The sequence below is a fragment of the Meles meles genome, chromosome 10 (assembly GCF_922984935.1).
Source record: "Meles meles chromosome 10, mMelMel3.1 paternal haplotype, whole genome shotgun sequence".
NCBI classification, from domain to species: Eukaryota; Metazoa; Chordata; class Mammalia; order Carnivora; family Mustelidae; genus Meles; species Meles meles.
In genome coordinates this window covers 35,957,075-35,982,402 of record NC_060075.1, presented here as the reverse complement: position 1 = coordinate 35,982,402, position 25,328 = coordinate 35,957,075, and the positions used below count along the sequence as shown (strand labels likewise).

Here is a 25,328-nt window from a genome sequence, read left to right as displayed (position 1 = left end):
CAAAATGGATTAAATGTCACTGATCAATAGGGAAATAGAAATGTAAGTGGAAACCACAATGAGATCATCTTAAACCTACCAAATTAGCTATTACCAAAAGGATAGGAGATAAGTATTGGTTAGGATGTAAAAAAAGGAAAGTCTTGTGCCTTATTGATGGGAGTGTAAGTTTGTACAGCCCCTATGGAAAGAAGTATGGAGGTTCCTTAAAAAATAAAAATGCAAGTACCCATATGGTCTAGCAATTCCACTGCTGGGTATCCATACAAAGAAAATTAAAATACTAATTCAAAAAGATAAATGCACCCCTGTGTTCCTTGCAACATTTCATACAATAGCCAGGATATGGAAACTATCTAAATGTCTATTGATGGATGAATAGATAGGGAAGATGTAGTACAGGTATATCTCAGAGATATTAAGAGTTTGGTTCCAGACCCCTAGAATAAGGCAAAGATCACAATAAAATGAGTCAAGTGAATTTTTGGGTTTTCCGGTGCATAGGAAAGTTATGTTTGTACTATTTTGTAGTGTATTAAGTATGTAATAGCATTATCTAAAATATGTATGTAGTATGTAGCTTAATTAAAAAAATATTTTCTTGGGTGCCTGGGTGGCTCAGTTGGTTAGGTGACTGCCCTGGGCTCAGGTCATGATCCCAGGGTCCCGAGATCAAGTCCTGCATCGGGCTCCCAGCTCCACGGGAAGTCTGCTTCTCCCTCTTGACCTTCTCCCCTCTCATGCTCTCTCTCACTCTCTCTCTCTCAAATGAATAAATAAAATCTTTTAAAAAAATTAAAAATAAAAAAAATATTTTCTTGCTAAAAAATGCTAGCCACCATCTGAGCTTTCAACAAGTTGTAATTACTGATCACAGATCACCATAGCAAATAAAATAATAATGAAAAAGTTTGAAATGTGGAAAGAATTATCAAAATGTGACTTAAACATGAAGTGAGCAAATTGGGAAAATTGGGAAAATGATGCTGATAGACTTCCTTGGTGCAGGGTTGCTACAAACCTTCAATTAAGAAAAATATGCAATATCTATGAAGTGCAGGAAAGCAAAGAACAATAAAACAAGTTATGCCTGTACACACACACGCACACACACACACACACACACACACACACACGTTGGAATACTATTCAGCTATTAAAAAGAATAAAACACTGCCATTTGCAACAGCATGGATGGATCTTGAGGCTCTTATGCTAAGTGAAATAAATTAGAGAAAGACATACATCACATTATTTCACTTAGATGTGGAATTGTAAAAACAAAACAAACAAAACAAAATGAAACTCATATTTGTAAAAGCAGAGAACAAATTAGTGATTACCAGAAAGGAGAGTTTGGCAGGGTATAGAAATAGGCAAAGGGGTTCCAGAAGTACAAACTCCCATTTGTAAAATAAGTCATGGGGATATAATGTACAGCATGAGGGTTATAGTGAGTAATATTATATTAACTTCAGTAGTGTTTGGATGGCTCAGTTGGCTTGGCTTCAGCTCAGGTCACGACCTCAGGGCCATGACATGGAGCCCCATGTGGGCTCCATGCTTAGTGCAGAATCTGCTTGAGATTCATTCCTCCTCCCTCTCCCTCGCCCTCCCCCTCTGCTCCTCCCCCTGCTTTCTCTCTCTCCAATAAATAAACAAAGAATCTTTAATATGTTAACTTTGTATTTTGACAGTGGAAACTATACTTACTGTGGTGATTGTTCTGCAGTATATACAGATGTTAAATTACTGTGTTGCACACCTGAATCTAATATGTCAGTTACACCTCAAAAATAACATGTTTTGATTAAATTCCTTAATTATTCAAAGGAAAATTACTTGAAATATGTATCTATTCTATACTATATATATTTGGTACATATGTGTATTATATATGTGTCTTACATTATATTTTTATGTAATATGCATAATACATCTAGATTATATATATATTTGTGTGTGTGTATGTGTGTACGTATATACATATATATATGTACACGCATATACCAAAATGTTACCAGTGGTTATTTCCAAGGGATAGTTTTAAGTTTTTCATTTTCTCATTTATAATTTTCTGTATGATTTAACTCTGTTCATTGAACATGTATTTTTTTCTTAAAATAAGGAAGATATTTAAAAAATAGAAAATAATTATTAAATTGTCTATCAGTGACAATTATCTAATTAGTGTGTAATTTACTGCTATATATGGTTAATCAGAGCTCCATTGCTCATGCATTCCTAGGAATGAAGATTTATTGTATCTTTGCTTGTGTTTCTGCTTAGGATTTTAATACCTTTATTTTTTATTTTTTATTTATTTATTTTTTAAAGATTTTATTTATTTGGCAGAGAGAGATCACAAGTAGGTCAAGAGGCAGTCAGAGAGAGAGGAGGAAGCAGGCTCCCTGCTGAGCAGAGAGCCCAATGCAGGGCTGGTTCCCAGGACCCTGGGATCATGACCTGAGCTGAAGGCAGAGGCTTTAACCCACTGAGCCACCCAGGTCCCCAGGATTTTTAATACCTTTAAAGACAATGTTGTTGTAGATCATGTGGTTCAAAAGCCTTTAGAAATTGTAATTTTCATCCATAGAGGATTTTTTTACTTGGTACTATAAACTTCTCAAAACACTTAAATATTAGCTCCTAAGTGACTTATCTTTTAGAATTGTTATTTATAAAACCTGGAAAGGATTCCTTTCCCTATATAAACTAAAATTAATCCTAAGAAGGGATGGAGTAGGTTAAGTGCTGCTTAACACTCTAAGTCATAAGTCCACCATTTATAACAAATATTTTGTAATTTTCCCTTTACTAATATGAAATGAAATTCTTAGATATGTTTTGATACATATAATTTCAAGAATCAGTATAATAGAAAATGTAAATGATCAGGCATGACAAAACTAGAAGATTTTATGAAGTAGTCATGGAGTTGTCCTACTTGCAGAATAATTATAATTATGATAGCTAAAAATAAAAGAATACATGAGCCATCATTAGTGCTATTTCTCAAAATGGTGAAAGTGGGATAATTCTCAAGAAAATAAGTATTACCTTGATCTACAGTATTACCGAACTCCATATAAATTCAGTTTATATGAAGAACATGAAAAAATACCTTGGATTTTATATGTAAAATAAGGTTAGGCCCAGTCACAAGTTCTTTATTTTCATGAATGTTTGGAAGAAGTCTTGCAAGATGTAGTAGTTTTCTTCTTTATTGCAAGATGACTAGCAGATATAACCCCTGCCCATGTGTGGTAACAGTGTTTCAAATTGTTGAAACGAAAAATTCTCTCATAAATTTCCAGAACTCCCTTCCCAAGGCAGTATGGCTTCTACTGAGAAGCTTTAGTTGCAATGTTAAGAGACTGGAGTTCTTTGTCTCTGCTAGTATCTGTGAACTTAGACAAGTCTGTTTATCTTTCTGAAGTTCAGATCCATGCTTTATTGGTGAAAAATGATTTTTAAAAAGGCATTTTGCGCTAGACTTTTATGATCTATTTTAAGTATTGTATTTTGTAAATATGTAAAATAAAGTCTCTGACTTTTGTCAGATAACATATCGAAGTCCTCTAAGAATGTTTGTTCAGATTTACCTTCTTAGATGATTGCATTGTGTCTCAAGGTCTGGTCAACATCCCAAAGAATAGGTTATTTCCTCTAATCTGCAGTACTTGGCATTTGTATAAATTCTCTGTGGTCTGCCACCTAATTTTTTAGTCAGCTCATTGAATGTAATTAAAAGTGTGGAGGTATCACTCATCACTAAATAATAATATTTGAGAAATTGAGCATTTGTGATTGGTATAATAGAAAGCAGAAGTAAGTCCCCGAGGCTGGTGATTAGCAGAAGTCAACTCATAACTTACTTTTATTGAGTTTTAACTGTAGATTTCAATTACCATCATGATTACTTAGCAATATTTATTGACTGCCCTCTTGCATGTAATTCCATATTTTGATCTTTGTTAACTAATTAAAATGCTCTTTAGGAATTCGCATGTTCTTACATTGGTTGGCAGAGCACACATTTGTACATATGCAAATACGAAACATCCGGAGAAATGACAATATACATCTTTACAGTCACAATGTATGAAATTTTGAATGTAAAATATATTGGGTTATGAGGCACCTAAGTGACTCAGTTGTTAAGGGTCTGCCTCCAGCTCAGGTCATGATCCCAGGGTCCTGGGATCTAGCCCCGTATTGGGTTCCCTGGTTGGCAGGAAGCCTGCTTCTCCCTCTCCCACTCCCTTTGCTTGTGTTCCCTCTCACTGTATCTCTCTCTGTCAAATAAATAAATAAAACCTTAAAAATATATATATACACACACACACATATATATATGTGTGTATATATATATTTATATGGGGTTATTAGAAATGTGTATAGATGTTCAAATATTAATTTAGTTAATGCAAAATTCTACGGAACTTGCTACTTGCCAGATACTTCTCTAAGCTGTTTTAGATTAATTAACAGCACCTCACAACTACTTTAAGAGGAGATAAAGTCATCCCATTTTAAGTTGGAGAAACAGACATAATCAATAATTTTTAAGGGTAGAGCCAGAATTTAAACCAAGGCAGTCTGATTCCCGAGTTTATAACTTTAATCTAGGAATGATTTAATCTAGGAATTATTGGAATAGACATACTCAAATGTGACTATACTCTCTTTGAGAGAGGCCAGAACCTGTGACTTGTTTCTAGCCAACTGAATATTGCAAAGGTGGTACGATAGTCATTCCTGTGAATAAGTTATGTTATGTAAAACTCCATTTTTGGGGCGCCTGGGTGGCTCAGTGGATTAAGCTGCTGCCTTCGGCTCAGGTCATGATCCCAGGGTCCTGAGATCGAGCCCTGCTTCGGGCTCTCTGCTCCGCAGAGAGCCTGCTTCCTCCTCTCTCTCTGCCTGCCTCTCTGCTTACTTGTGATCTCTCTCTGTCAAATAAATAAAATAAAATCTTTTAAAAAAAAACAACTCCATTTTAACAAATTGGAGTCAGAGATTATCATACTATGTGTGAAGAAGTAAGATAATGCGTTTTGAGAGTACCTAAAAAACTGCTGTGTCTCACAAGCAGCCTCTTGGGAGCTAGGACAACCCCTGGCCTATAGCCAGCAAGAAAATGGAGCTCTCGTTATAATGGTTATAAATTTTATAACCATAAGGAACTGAATTCTGCCTATAGTCGTGTAAGCTTAAAAGAGAATCTAGAGCTCCAGGAAGAACACAGCCCAGCCAACCCTTAACTGCAGCCTTGTGAGAGCCTGGACAGATGATACCGCTCAGCTGTGTCCAGACACCTGACTCATAGAGATTCTAGAATAATAAATACATGTTGCTTTAAGTTGCTAAGTTTGTGGCAATTTGTTACACAGCAGTAGATAACTAATATAATTATGAATAGTTGAAATAAAATCCATATCATTTACTGTTAAACAAGTAATTTCCATAGATAAAGTGAAACTTGATTTTTAAAGGATAAGAGTTGAGCTGTTTGGAATTTTAACTGCACATGATTGTGAAGAATCTTATACACACATAAGAAAATATGACAGAAGCTAACAATATCTACATTTGGGAAGATTTGAAAATATGTTTGGGGGCACCTGGGTGGCTCAGTGGGTTAAGCCTCTGCCTTCAGCTTGTCATGATCTCAGGGTCCTGGGATCGAGCCCTGCATCAGGCTCTCTGCTTGGCAGGGAGCCTGCTTCCCCCTCTCTCTCTGCCTGCCTCTCTGCCTCCTTGTGACCTCTCTCTCTCTGTGGCAAATAAATAAAAATTAAAAAAAAAAAAGAAAATATGTTTGGAAAATAGGTATTTATTAAAGTTTTCTGATATTTTAAAGGGGATCTCAGATATCACAAAGTGGATCTAAAAAGTCATTGAGGGATTTTAGTAGAGGACTTATTTGACCAAAGCGCTGAAGTCAAGAATAACTTTGATGGAAGCATTCATCTTTCATGCCCTCTGATAACCAGCCTTATCTCTCTCTTTGTAGATCATTTTCTACCTTTGTTTTATACTTAATCTTTCTCAAAAATTGATTTTTATTCATATTTCCTTAATATGGTCAACCTTTCCTATTGGTGGTATGCTTGAGAAATCTGAAACTGGTATATCTTTATCTGTTTGAAAATATACTTTTAATCTCAAATTTTTGGAGAAATTAGTTTCTTTACTGTTCATGTTGATCATTTGGAAACTTTGTATGCCATGATGATCAGTAATTTACAAAATAACTAATATTAATTAAAGTATGTAAGATTAGAACATTGACAGCATAAATAAACTGATGCTTCTAGAATGAGGAAAACAGAAGATTTTTTTTCAGTTATTCATCATTTTACATTTTAAAGCTGTAGCCATTATCATAGATGTATTAAATACCTTAATAAAACTGTTTAATAATTTTTAAGAATGATGATCAAAGTAAATGTGCTAGATATTTAACAGAAGGACTTTAAGTGAAATTATAATTAGATAACTTAGGTAATTGCAATTTGGTATAACAAATAGCCACATTTTAGTTTATATGATAACAAATAGGCATGTGGGTCTACTTAAAATTTTTAAATTTCTCACTAAAGAATTTTTTGTTCATGATGTAATCTAAGTGATCTAGTATTTATAGCCACAGAAAGTAGTAGCCTTTAAGAAACAAACATTTTCGCTTCTATAGCTCTTTAATTAATATGGGCTTCTAATTTTTACATTTTAAATGGTTTAGTGATCAGCCACTTGGAGGATGGTAAGTATATGTATGGGGTATGTGGGGGGGGGGTTCTTGGTGGACTGCAGGATAAATAAAATATGTAAAGTTTTATATAAGTATCCTTCACTGTTAAGTTGTTGTAATAGAATTTGCAAATTGAGATTAGGTGATTGCAGTATTTCTCTATAATCCATGTTCTCTTAGTTATACTTTCTCTTTACTGATTATAGTTAATATTTCCCACATCTTTGCACATACAGAGAAGTGGTTTGAAATACTTCTGTAACAACTTGAAAAGGAAAACATTTAAGAGTAGAAAATAATTTTGCATGCTGCAGAGAAGACACATCACATATACAGTTAATAGTAAGCTAGATGTCTCATATATATTTTATCTTAAAATATTTTTATTATGCCTCTTATTCTGGATCTCTCTCAACATTATTGTTAATATTAATAATATGGGCATGGAAAAATACAATATGTTTGACCTCATTTGGCTTTTTGGATGTTCAGTCAGTTAAAAGGTTTGTAAGACGTTTAATTACCAAATGGTATGATCATTATTCATCTCATCATTTGATATATAATGTCAACTGAATTGCCTCCCTGGAGTGTGCTGTTTCACAGATCAATAGATTTACCAAGAGCTTGAAGGAGAGCTTTAAACATTCATTGAAAAGAAGGAAAAATATATCCCTTTTGTAAAATGGCTTGTGTAGTCATTTCATCCGTTTCATAATTATTTTATTTACTTCTGTGAATACATCTCCTTATAACAGTAGTTTTAGAGTATTATGGTTCCTTTAAGTAAATTAAATTGGAGTGTTAATCAGATTTGTTTTACTCAAAGGCAGTGAAGACTATATAACAGAAACAGAGGCAGATTTCTTGAATCAGTTCTGCTTTTGAGATCTGTCTTGGTCTACCTCTATTTAAAATATGGTTCTCAATATTCTCTACCCCTCTTTAAATAATTTTTATAAAAACATTATTTTACATCCAGTCCTTATTTCTTATTAAGAAATTGTCAAAATGAGGGCTTTGGAACCGGAAGGACAGTTGTTCCTTCCTTCCCACCCTTTGGATTCTCATCAGTCCTGACCAAATCCTACTAAAGGCCAACTAGTAACAAAAACATTTAAAGTTCATTGAGTGCTATTGTGTGCCAGCCTCTTCTAGTCACTTTACATACATTAGCTCATTTAATGTCTCAACAACCTTGTGAGGTAGCTGCTGCTATACCTGTTTTTGACAGATGAGTTACATGACTTGCCCAAGGTCACACAGCTAATAAACAGAAGAACCAGACTTAGGACCTTGAAAGTGGCTCTTAAGCCCTTATGATACTGCTCTTTGGGCACAAGAGGAAAGTAGTAAGCAAACTATTGTCTTTTAAAATGCCTTATCACTTTTCCCTGTGCCTGCAATGTGTGGTGATTTGGAGGAGGGAATTTACATATTAAAGTATGGGATGCTCAATGATTTATTTGATTATCCAGAGAGCATCAGGTCTGGTATTTGGTATTACCCTATTACAGTCTAGAAAGTCACTCTGTTACTATTTCATGGATGCTGGCAGAAGACATGAACTCCTAGATCAGAGACAAAAGAACATATTAGTTATAGCACAGCAAGTGGCCTGAGCATCAGTCAGCATGTTTGTATCAGTTTTTCTTGCTCCTAAGTGCTATGGACCAATATAGCCCACGTTGATGCTGTGAACCCACTGGGTGTATGTTATACCTGAAGAGCACTGAGCTATGGAAATATGCTACTTTTATAGAAAGCAGTAAGTAGGTCTGTTCTTTGTCCCAGAGAGAGACTATCTCATACTTCAGGGTTCCTCACTGCAAGTACAACCCTGAGCAATGGACCAAGGAAAATAGGATAGGATCTTGCTTTCTTGGTACATCTGTAAGGGTTGGACGGTTTAGTTTCTTATTGTTGTTTTAACAAATTAATATAGACTCTGACATAAGACAACACACATTTATTACCTTACAGTTCGGGAGGTCAGAAGTATGAAGTGGAGGGGCGCGTGGGTGGCTCAGTGAGTTAAGCCTCTGCCTTTGGCTCAGGTCATGGTCTCAGGGTCCTGGGATCAAGCCCCGCATCAGGCTCTCTGCTCAGCGGGGAGCCTGCTTCCCCCCCATCTCTGCCTGCCTCTCTGCCTACTTGTAATCTCTGTCTGTCAAATAAATAAATAAAGTATTATTTAAAAAAAAAAAATGAAGAAGTATGAACTGGATCTCACCAGCCTGAAATCAAGGTGTCAGCAAGGCTGTGTTCCTTTCTGGAGGCTTTAGGGAAGAATCTGTTTTCTAGCCTTTTCCAGCTGCTAGACGCCATTGCATTCTTTGGCTCTTGGATTCCTTTCATCTTCGAAGCTGGGAATGGCCCACTGTGTCTTTCTCACAGTGCATCATTTATACATTGCTTCATCTTCTTCCCTTTTACACGTTTAGGGGCCCTCTGATTACAGTTGGCCCACCAGATAACTCAGGATAATCTTTCTCTTTTAAAGTCAGCTAATTAGTAACTTTAATTTCATCTGCAACCTTAATTCCCCTTTTTAACATAAGGTAGCATTGTCATAGGTTCTAGTGGTTAAGATGTGGACATCTTGAGAGGCCTTTATTTTGCTTTATCACATATACTGTCTCAGCTTTTGGTGAGTTTTCATGAGCTGGCAACCTTCTTGGCCAATCTGATTAACTGGACTGACAGAGGTTGAGTCAAACCGTTCAATTTGTTTTATAAAGCATTTAATTAAGGCTACTATTAATGGCATTCCAAGCAGCAGGATAAAAACAACCTGTAGTATTGATCTGTTATGCCCGCAGAATCCTGGACTCAGCCAGTTTTGTATACACACCAAGAAAGACTGGTAGGTCTTGTTTTAGTTTGCCAAGATAAGTGTAAGGCCAATTAATTATCCATTATGACCCACACAAGGAAGTTTAGACTAACAAGCTGATCTTTGGTGTCATTACCAATAATTATAGGAGGAAATAGATGGGCTAAAAATCAAGTCTCCAATGGAGACACATTGTCTGGATTAGTCTCTGTCACATGAAAATGTGTAACTGAGAGGGGCCCATTACTCCTTTTCGAGATATGTTGTTAAGGTTTATTTGGATCCTTGATTTACATTAGTTTGGTTAAGTCACATGGGCGAGATCACTGGATAGTTGCAGTTTTGGTTGCCATACACTATAACTCAAGGCCAGTGGGCATCAGGAGAAACTATTAATTTATATCAGGAGTATTTAAACAAGGTTAAGGGTCATGAGCATTAATGGTTCCTCCCTTCTCCCATCTCTCAGAGTCTAAGGCCTCCTTCCTCAGTGCCAGGGTAGGAGCTGGGTGAATAGTATACTCAACTCAGTGGTCATTATACTTATGTCCTAGGATTTTTGTTAATCCAACTATAGTATACAGAAGACTGAACTACAATTAAGTTTGAATTCTCTGGTTCCTCTCAAAACTGGATTGCAACCTGAAAGGTATACTAAGCAGGCTGGCTGGGAATTGCTGTGAGGGTAGAGAAGAATGCATCCTATCTAGGAATGGTCAGAGTAGAATCCCAAATTTTCAAAACAGCTCTATATAACCCTGATCATTATCCAGGAGTTGGTCAGAAAGGAGACAGTCGCATTCAAGGAAGCCGCCCAGCAAAGGTATAGGGATCAAGAGGAGATGAGGGGGATAGGTTCAGAAATATTTCTGAATCACTTTTTTGAGGAAGCTCTTTCAGTCCAGGGCAGCTCTGATACCTGCAGAGGTCAGGAAGCATGGACTGTTCCTCGGTTAACTTGACATTCAGTCTGTTGTCGGGTTACCTTTGTGACAAAAGATGCACTGTTGTTGGACTGTAGATAGTCTAGAAGCTGAAATATGACATAGTTATGTTTCAAGGGCTACAGTAGTGTGGCAAGAGTTGGTCAATTAGGCTGAAACAGTGCCACTGCAGTATAAAAAGGTGCCAGGAGCTGTGAAGTACCCACAGTTAGCCCTGAGACAGGGGCAGAGGTCCAAGATAATCAATTTGCGAGGAGCAGGTGGAGTCAGTGCTATTGGGAGACAATTCCCCACGGTTCTTTCATATTTACACATCTCGTGAGCAGAGGAACTACCTGGTTCTTACAGAATATCTCTTCGAATGTGTCTGTGTAGGGAACAGTCTTAAAGGTAGAGCTCCTGCCTTCTTCTGGAGCGGAGAGCAGGTGTGTGCACTGTACATTATAATAAAGACTGTATCCCTCTGGAATAAAGATGGGACAAACTTATTCCCCATTGTAAAATATCCAGGTTCCTTAAGCTTTGTGATCTCCTATAACATAACCACTGTGTATGTGGTTGCTTCTTGGCCCTCTTTGTATCACTCTGTGGAAACTGGAGCTCAAGAAACTGGTTAACTTGTTAGTTTTCATGTCCAATCCTTCACGGTTCTCAGTAAACGCTACTAGAGTACTTCTGTACTGTACACCAGTGGGCTGGCCAGCTTTGGCCAGTGTTGATAGTCTGGCATAGTGTTAGCTGTTGCATCAGAAAGAATCCTTTATTGTGTGTGGTTTATGGGTGGACGTACTGCTTATCTGGTATGATGATAGATTCTCCTAGCACTGGTGGTGATTGGACTGGGACAGGCCTCATTAGCATCTTTGATTCCAGTTGATCCCATCAGAGCATTCTCTTGCTGAGGGCCTCTAAAGGAGTGACCTGTACAATCTGATCAATAGGCACAGGTTCCCCCCATAGTTTGTAGCCCTAGTGATTAGATGTCTTTATGTGTCAGTTCTGATCTTCCAGGGACAGACCATACAGCTGGACCACTGGCAGTAGTCCAAGATTTGGCAAAAAGGTAGCATGGTTCATCAAGGGAAACTTTGGCTGGGGCTACAAGGACTGTCTTGAGTTATGCGTACTGAGCAGAATGACTAAGCAACAACAGCAGGATAAGGAACATCATCAAATTTCCATTTAGCCAAAGTATCAATGAAACAGATCGAAGCATCTAGGGGAACCTCTGTGAATTGAGGTACCCATTTAAACAGCAGCTTCATTTTGGATAGTGGAATTGGGGAGGAAGATCCCTCAAAGGGGTAGTTGCCACTTATTCATATAAAACAGATATCACTAGGACCAGGCTAGCTGGTTCCTGAATGTATCATTTTTGTTTGACAAAAAAGGGCATGTCAGGCCATTTCCACCTTAGTGCTTCCTAGCTTCTTTCAGAGGGCATGGGGAGAATGTGGCCCCTAGACCTGCAGTGCTCTGAACCACTCAGATGATCTCCACAGAGCAGTTTTCACATAGTCCAGTTGGATGTGCAAACCCATGATATCATATTATAAAACTCCATGTAGATATGTCTCCTAACGCAAGGGAAACAAAAGCAAACAGGAACTGTTGGGACTATATACAAATAAAAAGCTTTTGCACAGTAAGGAAACCATCAAGAAAACAGACAACCTACTGGATGGGAGAAGATATTTCCAAATGACTATCTGAAAAGGGATTAGTATTCAAAATGCATAAAGGACTTCTACAACTCAACACCAAAAAACCAAAAAAACAAAAACAAAAAAACAAACTAAAACAAAACAAAAAAACAATCTAATTAAAAATTAGTTGGAATAGACATTTTTCCAAAGAAGACATAGATGGGTGACAGACCATTTAAGAACCTCAATGTCACTACTCTTTGGGGAAATGCAAATAAAATCCACAATGAGATATCACCTCATGCCTGTCAGAGTAGCTAAAATCAAGACAAGAAATAACAAGTCTTAGAAAGGATGTGGAGAAGAAGAAAACCTTTGCACTGTTGATGGGAATATTGCTTGGTAGATTGGTAGAGCCAGGATGGAGACAGTATGGAGGTTCCTCAAAAAATTAAAAATAAAAATACCACATGATCCAATAATTCCACTACTGGGTATTTACCTGAAATGAAAATGAAAACATGAACTCAAAAAGATATGCACCCCTATGTTATTGCAGTATTATTTGCTACAGCCAAGAGATGGAAGCAGCCTGTCTATCAACAAATAAATGGATAAGGAAAATGTGGTACACACACGTATATTACAGTCATTAAAAAGGATGAGATCATGCCATTTGAGACAAAATGGATGAACCTAGAGGGTATTATGCTAAGCAAAATAAGTTAGACTGAGAAAGACAAATACCATATGATTCCACTCGTAAGTGGAAGCTAAAAAAGTGAATAAAAGAAAAAGCTGAGTAAGACCTATAAATACAGAAAACAAACTGATGGTTGCCGGAAGGGAGAGGGTGGGAGATTGGGTAAAATGAGTGAAGGGGAGAGAGAGATATGGGCCTTCATTTATGGAGCAAGTAAATCACAGGAATAAAAGTATAAGGAATGCACTCAGTGATACTGTCATAATGGGGTAATGGGACAGATGGTATTTGTACTTGTGAATATAACATAAAGTATGTCAAATACTTATCAAATCACTAAGTTGTCCACCTGAAACTAATAGAACATTATGTGTCAACTATACCAAAACAAAACAAAACTAGATGCAGTTTTGTGTAAAATGACTATGAAACCTTTCCACTGAATGGGAGTTTGAGACTAAGAGATACATCTTATCCATCTTTGTATCCCTAGGTACCTAGCTCAGTGCTGGTACATAGTAGATACTTAACAAGCACTTGCAAGTTGAGTTAGTAAATAGGTGAACACATTGTAAATGTGGAAAACGATTTATAATTGATAAGGTATGTCTGTCAAATTAGGAGTATGGTTTTATTAATGTGCTTTCTGCTTCCTCATTATCAACAGCTGTGTGTTGTGTAAGATTTGGCTTCAATATTTAATTACAATGATTAGGAAAATCGATAATGTTGCTTTTTGTGTTCCATATACAGTGATTATATAGAATGCTACTTGTTTAATTTCTCTTATGAATTATTACTAACTTATTAAAGGAAAAAATGTGGTTACAAAATAATAAGCATTACCTTTAGGCATCCTAATAGTTGCTGCAAACGGTGTCAACAAGGCACATATACTTTGCCTACTAACACTAAACAAAATCGATCCAAGTTACCATCATTGTCTTTGTGGTAGCTTTTCTCCAAGTTTCAGGAGACTTAATTGGTTAAATTTCCCCTCTGGGAATTTTTTAGGCAATTCCCTGGGACTTCAACAGGGAACAAAAGAAACTAATGGTCATTAAACAAGTAAAATAATTTGGGCTTTGATTTAAGTACATTTTATGATTTACCTAATTTGATATTCATGAGCATGCATTTTCTAAAGGGGTGAAAAGTTTAAGTACTGCCAAATACCACACACCTAGTAAGTGTTTCAGTTAATATTTAAACTTAGGTTTATCAATTTTTAAGTTTTTGTTCTTTCCAGTTAATCAGCCACTTTCAGCTGATGGAACCATGTGGTTAACATGAATGTCAAGCATATATTGTATGGAGGACTGTATTCTTTTTTTTTTTCTTTTTCAGTGTTTGTGCGGCTGAAGCAAGCACTGGTGGATTATATTCTTGACTACAGACTGCTCTGTGTATCCCTACAAGCTGTGAAAGTTTTTGAATTTTCCTTTCTGGAGTTCATATATGATAAAACCACTATGCACACATTATATACATACAGTCAGTTTTCATTTCCACTGTAATTGTATTCTATAAAGCCACCACAAACACTGAGTCAGTGAATACTGAGTCATTGCTCCTACAGGACAGATGGGGTTAGGTTCCTGTGAGGCTCTGGTCATATCTTCTTTGACTGATCAATACATAATTTTATTTTGTGAGTGTTTCTGTCCAGAAACACCTTATGTAATATATATATTGTTGATTTGTTAACTTTGAATTCATGGCCAACATCACTGTAGCTCATGCCTGAATGAAACTCATCTAAGTAACATATAGAAAGAAAATAGATATGTGTATAAATATAAAAATATACGTTATAGCCTCTTGTGGTTAGAAACAATACATGGCACTTCAGCATTACACTTGGGTGCTGTTTGGAACAGTGTAATCACCAAGAAAAAGTACAAATATGGCATTGCATAGACCACTGAGAGGATATTTGTTTACACTGTAAGAGCTGACACAAGAAGGCAGAGTGTCACCTTCTTGTTCAACCTCAGCTAGAAATGTGCATGTCTATGAAGGACCACAAAAATGCTGTTAGTATTTACTTTGGGGCGACAAATCAGTTTTAGCAGAATTTACAAATACGGAATCTATGAAAAATGAGGAATAACCATGTATGTATTATACATATACACATATATGTACAGATATATAATAACTAAAAATTATTTTTTCACAATAGGTAGTACTTCCAGTTCTTCAACATCATGTTTTTGAATGACACATTTATCCAGCATATATGTCAAGTATATAACTTTTTTTAAACTTTATTTTATTTTTTCAGTGTTCCAAGATTCATTGTTTATGCACCACACCCAGTGCTCCATGCAATACGTGCCCTCCACAATACCCACCACCGGTGTCACCCATCCTCCCACCCCCCCAAACCCTCATTTGTTTCTCGGAGTCCACAGTCTCTCATGTTTCATCTCCTGCTCCAATTTCCCCCAACTCACTTCTCCTTTCCTTCTCCCACTGTCCTCCGTGTTACTCCTCATGTTCCACAAGTAAGTGAAACCATATGATAATTGACTTTCTCTCTGCTTCACTTATTCGCTCAGCATAATCTCCTCTTCTTTATCCATTCATCTGTTGAAGGGCATCTTGGCTCTTTCCAGTTTGGCGACTGTGGGCATTGCCAAGCATATACTTTGTGACAGGCATTGTTGGTAGGCACTGTGGATATAATAGTGAGCAAACAGATAAACTTCCTACCTTCACTGAAGTGACAATATATTTTTTTGAAAAGTGAATAATATGCCAGGTTATGATCACTGCCATAAAGAAAAATAGAACAGGAGAAAATAATAGAGACTGATGTTGAGACCTATTTCATATAAACTGGTAAGGGAAGGCCTAACTGATATGGTAGCCTTATAGGAGAGACTTGAAGTACAGGAGGCAATGAACCATGCAGATGTAAGGGAAGATTTTTTTTTAAAGAATTGATATGTGAATAAGATCATACAAGATTTGTCCTTCTTTTTCTGATTTATTTCATTTAGACTAATGCCTTCAAATCTCTCCATGTTGTTCCAAATTGCAGGATTGTTTTGATTTATTATGGCTGAATAATATTTGATTATATTTATATCACAACTTCTTTATCCTTTCATCCATTGATGGACACTTAGGTTGTTTCCATATCTTGGCTATTACAAGTAATGCTTCTATGAGCATGGGAGTGCAGATACTTTCTGGAATATGTGTTTTCATTTCCTTTGGGTATAGTCCCAGAAGTATATGGTGGTTTTATTTTTAATTTTTTGAGGACCACCATACTGTTTTCCATAGTAGCTGTACCGATTTACATTCCCACCAACAGTGCACAAGGGTTATTTTTTCTTCATATCCATGCCAACATTCGTTATCTTTTGTCTTTTTACTGATGGCCACTCTAGCAAGCATGAGGTGATATCTCATTGTGGTTTTGATTTACTTTTCCCTAATGACTGTTGATCATGAGCATCTTTTCATGTTCCTGTTGGCCTTTTGTAGGTCTCTTTTGGAGGAATGTCCCTTTAGGTTACTTACCCATTAATTTTTTTCTTTTTTCTAAACAGTATGGAAGTTCCTGAAAACACTAAAAATAGAATTACCATATGACACAGTAATGCCACTACTGAGTATCTACCCAAAGAATACAAAAAACTAACTTGAAAAGATACATGCCATACCTTTATTTATTGCAATTATTTACAGTAGCCAAATTATGGAAGCAATCCAGTGTCTGTTCGTAGACAAATGGTTAAAGAATATATGGTATATAACAAAATATAACTCAGCCATCAGAAAGAATGAAATCTTGCCATTTGCAATGACATGGACAGATCTCGAGAATATAATGCTAAGTGAAATAAGTTAGAGAAAGACAAATACCAATGATTTCTCTCATATGTGGAATTTAAGAAACAAAACAAAGGAACAAATTAAAAAAAGAAGTAAACCAAAAAAACCAGACTCTTAAACATTAGAGAACAAGCCAATGGTTACCAGAGGGGAGGTTGGTGGGGTGAAATAGGTATAGGGGTTTTAAGAATACACCTATCATGATGAGTACTGATTAGTGTGTAGAATTGTTGAATCACTATATTGTACACCTGAAACGAATATAACATATGTTAACTGTACTGGAATTAAAATTTAAGAAATAAATTTTAAAAATTTTATTGAGCTTTATGAATTCATTATATATTTTGGATATTAACCCCTTACCAGATGTATGCTTTACATATATTTTTTCACATTCTGCAGGTTGTCTTTTCACATTGCTGGTGATATCTTTAGCTGTGTAGAAGCTTCTTAGTTTGATGTAGTTCTACTTCTTTATTTTTTATTTTGTTTCTTATGTTTTAGCTGTCATATCTGAAAAAATCATTACCAAGACCCATGTCAAGGAGCTTTATTCCTATTTTCTTCTAGGAGTTTCATGTTTTACATTTATGTCTGTAATACATTTTGAATTAGTTTTTGTAGTGGTGAAGATATGGGTCAAGTTTCATTCTCTTCCATGTGAATATCCTGTTATCCCAGATTTATGGAAAGACTGTCTCTTCCCTATGGAATATTCTTGGCTCCTTTTTCGGGTATTAGTTGACCATATATTCTTGGTTTTACTTCTTGATTCTGTTCTGTTGGTCTGTTTGTCTGCTGCCAGTACCATACTGTTTTGATGACTATAGTTTTGTAGTATAACTTGAAATCAGAAGGTGTGATGCCTGCTTTTTTTTCTTTCTGGGGATTTCTTTCTTTCTGTCTTTCTTTCTTTCCTTTTTTTTTTTTTTTTTAAGATCCTATTTATTTATTTGACAGAGAGAGATCACAAGTAGGCAGAGAGGCAGGCAGAGAGAGAGAGAGGGAAGCAGGCTCCCTGCTGAGCAGAGAGCCTGATGTGGGGCTCAATCCTAGGACCCTGAGATCTTGACCTGAGCTGAAGGCAGAGGCTTAACTCAGTGGGTTAACACTGAGCCACCCAGGCACCCCTTTCTGAGGATTTCTTTGGGGGCCATTTGGAGTCTTTTGTGGTACCATAAAGGTTTTAGGAGTGTTTTTTTCTGCTTCTATAAAAATACATTGTAATCTTGTTAGGGATTGCATTGAATCTATCTATAGGTAGCTTTTGGTAGTAATGACAGTTTAACAATATTAATTCTTCCAATCCATGATCATTGGACACCTTTCCATTTATTTATGTCTTCTTTGATTTTTTTCATCAATGTCTATTATTTACAGAGTATAGATCTTTTACCTCCTTTGTTAAACTTATTCATAAGTACTTTATTGTTCTTGCTACTGTTGTGAAAGGAATTGATTTATTTCTTATTCAGAAAATTGTTGTTAGTGTATAAAATGTTACTGAGTTTTGTATGTCAATTTTGTATCCTTCAACTTTACTGAATTTGTTGATTAAATCTAACAGGTTTTCAGTTGAATCTTTAGGATTTTCTATATATATTACCATATTGTCTACAAATAGATACAGTTTACTTCTTCTTTTCCAATTCTGATAATTTCTTTTTCTTGCCTGATTGCTTTAGCCAAGGCTTCTTGTTTTATTTTGAATAGGAGTGGTAAGAGTGAGAAACCTTGTCCTCTTCCTGATCTCAGAGGAAACACTTGCAGCCCTTTACTACTGAATATGATATTAGCTGTGGGCTTGTCATATATGATATCAATTATGTTGAGATATATCCTTTCTGTGCCTAATTTGTATAGGGTTTTGTTTTGGTTTTGGTTTTGGTTTTTGTCATGAATTGATACTGAATTTTGTCAAATGCTTTTTCTGTTTCTGTTGAGGTGATCATATATTGCTTTTCTTTTATTCTATTAATGTGACATATTACATTGACTGCATATATATTTTTTGCATATATATTTTGCATATATATATTTTAAAGATTTTATTTATTTGTATATATATATGTGTATATATATATTTTAAGTATTTTATTTATTTATTTGTCAGAGAGACAGAGAGAGTACAGGCAGGCAGAGTGGTAGGCAGAGGGAGAAGCAGGCTCCCCATGGAGCAAGGAGTCCCATGGAGCAGGGACTCAATCCCAGGACGCTGGGATCAAGACCTGAGCTGAAGGTCACCACTTAACTGACTGAGGCACCCAGGTGTCCCTGATTTGCATATATTGAACTATTCTTGCATGCCAGGGAGAAATCCTACTTGATCATGGTATATGATCCTTTTAATGTGCTGCTGAATTTGGTTGGCTAGTATTTTATCGAGAATTTTTGCATCTGTATGTATCAGGGATATTGGCCTACAGTTTCCTTTTCTAGTAGTGTCCTTTTCTCATTTTGGTATCAGAATAATGCTGGTTTTGTAAAATGAGTTTGGGAGAGTTTCAGCCTCTTCAGTTTTTGGAAGAGTTTGAGAAGGATAAGTATTGTTCTTCAAATGTTTAATAAAATTCACCAGTGGAGCCATCTGGTCCTGGGCTTTTCTTCAGTGGGAGATTTTTTTTTTATTACGGATTCAGCCTCCTTTCTAGTAATTCATGTATTTAGATTTTCTGTTTCTTCCTCATTTTGTCTTGGTTAGTTCTATGTTTCCAAAATTGTTCTGTTTCTTCTAGGTTGTCTAATTTGTTGGTGTATAGTTGTTCACGGTAACCTCTTATGATCCCTTCAGTTTCTATGGTATTAGTTGTAATGTTTCCTTTTCCATTTCTAATTTTGTTGATTTGTGGTCTTTTCTCTTTTATCCTTGGCTAGTCTAGCTAATGATTTGTCAATTTTGTTTATCTTTTCAAAGAACCAATTCTTAATTTTGTTAAGCTATTCTATTGCTTCTCTGTTCTCTGTTTCATTTATTTATTCTCTAGTCTTGACCATTTCCTTTCTCCTGCTAACTTTGGGCTCAGTTTGTTCTTTCTCTAGTTATTTAAGGTGTGTTTAATCTACTTTTGAAACTCTCTGTTGAATTATTCAGGTCAGTTGTTATATTTTTCAATTAGGATTCCTGGGGTTTTTTGATGGTTGCTATTACCTTGCCATACTTCTCATTTTGTGCATATGTTGTTTTCCTAACTTCACTCAGTTGTCTGTCTTTTCTTGTAGTTCACAAAAGTGCTTTAAAGAGATTATTCTGAATTCTTTGTTTGATAGTTATTTCTTTGGGGTCATTTATTGGAATTTTATTAGTTTCTTTTGGTGGTTCACATATATCTAATTTTGGGGATCCTTTATACCTTACGTTGGTATCTGTGAGTTTGATTAATAAGTCTCCTCTTCCAGATTTTACAGATTTGCCTTGGCAAAGACAATTCTACACCAGCCACCTGAGTTGGATTTCTGTGAATATCTGCTGGTAATGTTCTTGGTCATTGGGCTCACTGTTATGGTCTATTTTTTGGTGAGGGGTTGTCCAAGCTCTAAGGATGGGCATGGGGTGTTTTGCCACTAGCTGAGAATAGTTGGATAAGACTACTGGCTTGGTTCCCTATCCAACAGAAGCTGTAGGGTGGGCTCTGAGGTTGTCTGGGTTCTCTGGTCTCATTACTATATGGTTGGGAATGGGTACTATATTCAGTAATAAGTAGGATTATGAATGAACTTTCCTGCCCTGGTGGAGCTGGCAGGACAGAATGCAGGGCCTATATATAGTTTGTTGTTTGGGACCTGAATGGGATCAGAGTATGCACTGAGTTTCCCTTGTCAGGTGAGGGCACTGGTTTTGCTCTGCAGACAGGAGAAGGCAGGGGCTGTGCTCTCTGTTCAAGGTTCACTGTATAAAGGGCTGTTGAATGGGCTGTGCAGCTTTCCATCTGCTCTGCTTAGGTTCCTTCGTTGGACAGGCTGAAGGCTTTATTCAGTGGTGAGTGAGGCTACAAATTAGATTACCTGCTCAAACACAGAAGGAGTTTATTTAAAACTGATAAAACTCTGTTTGTTGTCTTAACTCAAGTCTACTCATACCCCAATTTTCCTCATTGAACCGGGCCACTGGCTTTGTTTGTAAACGGTCGGCTCCGCCCAACCCACCTCTCAGCTTGAGTGCTGCTGGGCTGCACAGCTTTTAGTTGTCTCTAGCCCTTCTCATAAAATGGCACTGGGACACTCTCTATAACAGGAGGGGCTTTTTCTCAGATCCTCAGGAAGGGGAAGGGGCCCCTCCAGGGTATTCTCCTTTTCTCAAATAGACTCTCTAGTTGGGAGGGGCCAGGAGCTACCCTTAGCCTTTGGCTGGTACTGCCTTTGTTCTGGGGGTGATCAGCTCTGTCTGCTCCCTTCTCAGTTCCAGTACTGGTGAACTGCCCTGTTTCTGGGGGGTTGTCACCAACACTTCTGGTCAAATAGGGCCAGAAAACACTTTCCATAGAGGGTGCTGTTAAAATTAAGTTCTTTGTGTGAGCCTGGCCAAACTGGGTTCTAAGGACAGCACAATTCCTTGTTTGGGGATCCAAATGAGGTAGACCTGCATGCCATCCAATTGCCTGGTCAGAGTACAGCCCCAGCTTGGTTCTGTAGATGAGCAAAACTGCTGGTTGGGATTACTACTTGGGCACCACAGGTATGAACTCGGTCTGCCAAGATCTGTGGGCTGGTTGTTGCAAGCCCCTGCCTCCTTCTCTGTCACAGACAGATACCCAGTGGTTGAGCCCTGCTTGTTTCCCTGCAATCCTACTGGTGTGAGATCAGAGTAGGGGCTCCTGCAAAGTGATCCACAGTGCTGGGAAAAGCCGGTTCAGAGATAGTCATTAGAGTTATGGCTCATCTTATCTTGACTTGAAGGTAGGTGTTTTTGAATATAAGCAATAGATTGAAGAAATAATTTATTGCAATGAATGAACTTGAGAAAGTAGTGATGGCAAATGACAGAGTGACAGTCAAAAATTGTAGATAATATTTAATCCATACAGTGCTTTTTTCATAATAAATGCTTAGTAAGTGCTTATAATTAAATGAATGGAAGAAATGAATGAATTTTTTAAAAAAAACTAGTAGTATAGGTAGATTTGGCATTGTGTGGACTCCACTAAGATATGCAGAAAGTTTGATCTTGTCTTCCTGTCCCCAACTCTGCCACCCTGTTCCAAGCCACCATCATCTTCTTCTTTTGTTCTTGCCATTGCCTTTTGTCTGTTTAACCCCATTCTCGATCCCTTACAGTCTGTTTTCAGCACAGCAGTTAACTCTTAAAACCTAAAGCAGATCATCTCACTTTACCATTCAAAACCCTTCATTCCCCCCCCACCCCCATCTCAGACTCTACTGCCATCTCCTTAAAAGTGAGATTTCAAAACCTTAAAATGGCTCTGTAAGACCACATACAATCTGATCTCATAACGTACTACCCCTTCTCCACTCTGTTCTTGGCCACATTAACCTTCCTGGCTGTTTCTCAAGCACACTAGGCATGCTGCCTTTTCAGGGCCTTTTCAGGGCTGTGCCCTCCGCCAGGCTTACTCTTCCCGCAGATTCCTGTATGCCTACTCTATCACCTCTTTCAAGTCTTTGCTTAAACATCACGTTCTCAGTGAGGTCTTCCAGAACAATCCTATTTAAATTTGCAATTCTCCTGCCACCTTGGCTAATCACCTTTATCCTTCCCTAAACTTGCCCATATCGTTTATAGCCTTTTAACATTATATAAAACTTAGTATTTTGTAAATTCAGTATTTCTCTCAACCCCCTGGAATATAAGCCATTTGGAGGTCAGGAGGAGGCTTTACTCTGGGTTTGCTTTTTTTAGCCCCTCTCTAAATGCTTTCCTAGATCTAGACCAATTTGGATCTTACCCATGATTCAAGTTCCAGTTCAAGTATTTAGGTGAAGAATTCCTGGCAATTTTCTACAGTGACTATCTTTGTACTACGAAAATATATACTCATTTTAGTAGGAAAATCAATAAAAATCTGGGCACTCATTATTTTGCCTCCTGGCAACTAGTTCATTTGGATCTATACTGAATTAAAAGAGCATTGTCACAATAATGATTGTAATGGGTACATCTTGTATTGTGTTTTATCACTATTCACTTGCTAACTTACTGTACTGCAGAGCCTACAACTGGAATCTTTAACATTGAAGTAGATATCCCTTAAAAAATCTTGTTTCTTTCACTGACGAAGATTTCAAATTTGGAATCACATTGGAATTCTGGATAAAAGTATTCTCTTTCTTCCTGACTGATAGAAGAGTAAGTTGCAATCTCCAGAAGATTGTTACAATATCTTTGGAAGTTTGAGTCTAAGACTTTCATCTGACTGTGAGCTCCTGGCCTCCTAATACATACTTTCTTGAGTTACTGGTTTTCAGCACTTTGCTCCCTTTAAGTTATGTTCATTTTGATTTGGTTGCATTTTACTTGCCCTGGACTACACATCATCTCCTGAATACATTATGCCCTTCCATGAATTTGCATTTATTGTCCATGCTCAGTAAAGCCTGCCCCTCTACTCCACTCTCCCTTTATTACTTCAGCCTTCAAAATACTGCTTAAAAGTCACTCTTCCTTGAAGTCTTCCCGGATTGCAGCCGGGTAGAATTAATCCTATCACCTCTGTGTTCTTGTGGCATTTTGTATATGCTGCCACTCCTATAGAACTATTAGTGAAGTTACTTTATTCTCTGTGGGTTGTTTTTTTTGTTTTTTTGTTTTTTTTCCTATTTCTCTGCTCCAGTTCACCAGACTGTGACTTTTTTGGTCTTGTGTACCACATTCAGTACTGACTCAGGGGCCTAAAAGTCTTAGGGGCCTTAAACTTTCTGGTTCCTTAATCACTCCATCTTGTGTAGTAGGAAAGATTTATATATCTTCAAAATATTTGAGGAGCCATTCTGAGCTTCTCGCATGAGTGCTTAACCCAGCTCGCCTACAAGTCTGTCTTTGTAGCTGCTTGTTGCACCTTTCAGTCGTATTCTTGGGTTACTTTGAACAGTCTTGTTAGACTCACACAAAATACAGGGTACCTCTCTGCACAGAGGCCTCAGCCTTTCTAGTCCACATTGAGATAGTGAACGCTTCTAGCTTTTGGCAAACTCGGAGGCTAGGACAAGCATAGGGCTGGAGAAGAAAGAAGGAAGGGTCAGCACAACCTTCAGCAGTGATCTAAAGATCTCTGCTTCCTGGAGGCCGCTGTGCTTTTAAGGCGGCATTTATTTTATTAAATATTAGATTTAAAATTCCAAGGTGAGCAATTTGATTTGAATTATTTCACCATTGTTTGAACTTCTTCAGACAAGGTAGGACTATTTGTTATGCATTGATGTGACAAAAGGGATATGTTGAGAGGCAGTCTCTCCCAACAATATGTAAATGAATGAATGAATGAATGAATGACCATAAAAGAGGGTAGGTGTCAAGGAGCCTTGCCTTTGGCGCAACCGAGAATATCCAGTAACTTTTAAAAATGTTTTCTCATTTAAAGTAGTTCTTATTCTGCTTCACCAGGAATTCTTAAACAAACTGATCCTTGACACTGTATCTTGTAATTTTCGGGCATTATTCTCCACTTCCTTTTTTAGCAAACCTATATGTACAATGCACAGTAGATAATAGAGAAGTGTATAAAAGATATTTTGACTCTGTTGTTTTTGCAAGCTGGTAGGGTCACAATGACATGTGTATAAAACAAATTAAAATTTATTGAGCATTCATTCCAGCTTTTTTGTTTACATTATTTCATCTTAAATTTCTCATGTAAGTTTCAAAATAAGTACTTTTATTCCCAATTTGCACATGAGAAAACTAAGACTCAGGTTACTACAGCTACTAAATGAAGAAGACCAGACTTAGTCTGTAGGCTCTTCTCTATCCAAAGTCCACGTACTTTTACTATCAAATGTTGATGATTTTATTATTAATTAAAAATAAATGCTATAAGAATTTCAGAGAATTACTCTTTACAAAATAGTATTTTTGAAAACATATGCTTTGCACCTGTGCACATTAAACCTTAGTAACCCTATTAGCTATGTATTATTGTTTTCAATTTTACAAACAAGAAATGTAGAGTGGTTCAGGACAGTGTCAAAAATCTACAAATTTTAAGTGGTAGAGTCTGTATTTAAAACCACATCTTCCTAAGGCTAGAGTCAATATTCTAAGAAATGTGGTTACTTTGTGTTTTACAAACCTAGTGTTCGCATTTGTTGGTGACAGATGGTAAAATGTCGGGGCTATTGTATATTAATGATTTGTGCTGTGTTATTTATCATGTACTGATTCGTGTGATAATACAAAATTATTGTTGTATGACATACATGTTCATTTGTGTCTGAGGAAGATTTAGATTATGTGTGGCTTCTCCTCATATGTGATTTCTTATTTAAGCCAAATTATTGTTCTCATAAATATCATGACTATGTATGTATTGAAAGACATGGGCTCCTTGGAAGATTTATCTCTAAATCATTAATATCTTTTGTTTAATTTGTTGCATACTTTATATTTGATCAAGTTTAACTTCTGTATGTGTTAGTT

The 25,328-nt window shown here is 36.8% G+C and overlaps 1 protein-coding gene across 7 annotated transcripts in view; it reads left to right on the top strand.

The window, feature by feature from the left end:
- The window catches only part of FOXP2 (forkhead box P2), a 572,651-nt gene that overhangs the window by 183,391 nt on the left and 363,932 nt on the right, over positions 1-25,328 (top strand). The gene's annotated exons all lie outside the window — the stretch shown is intronic.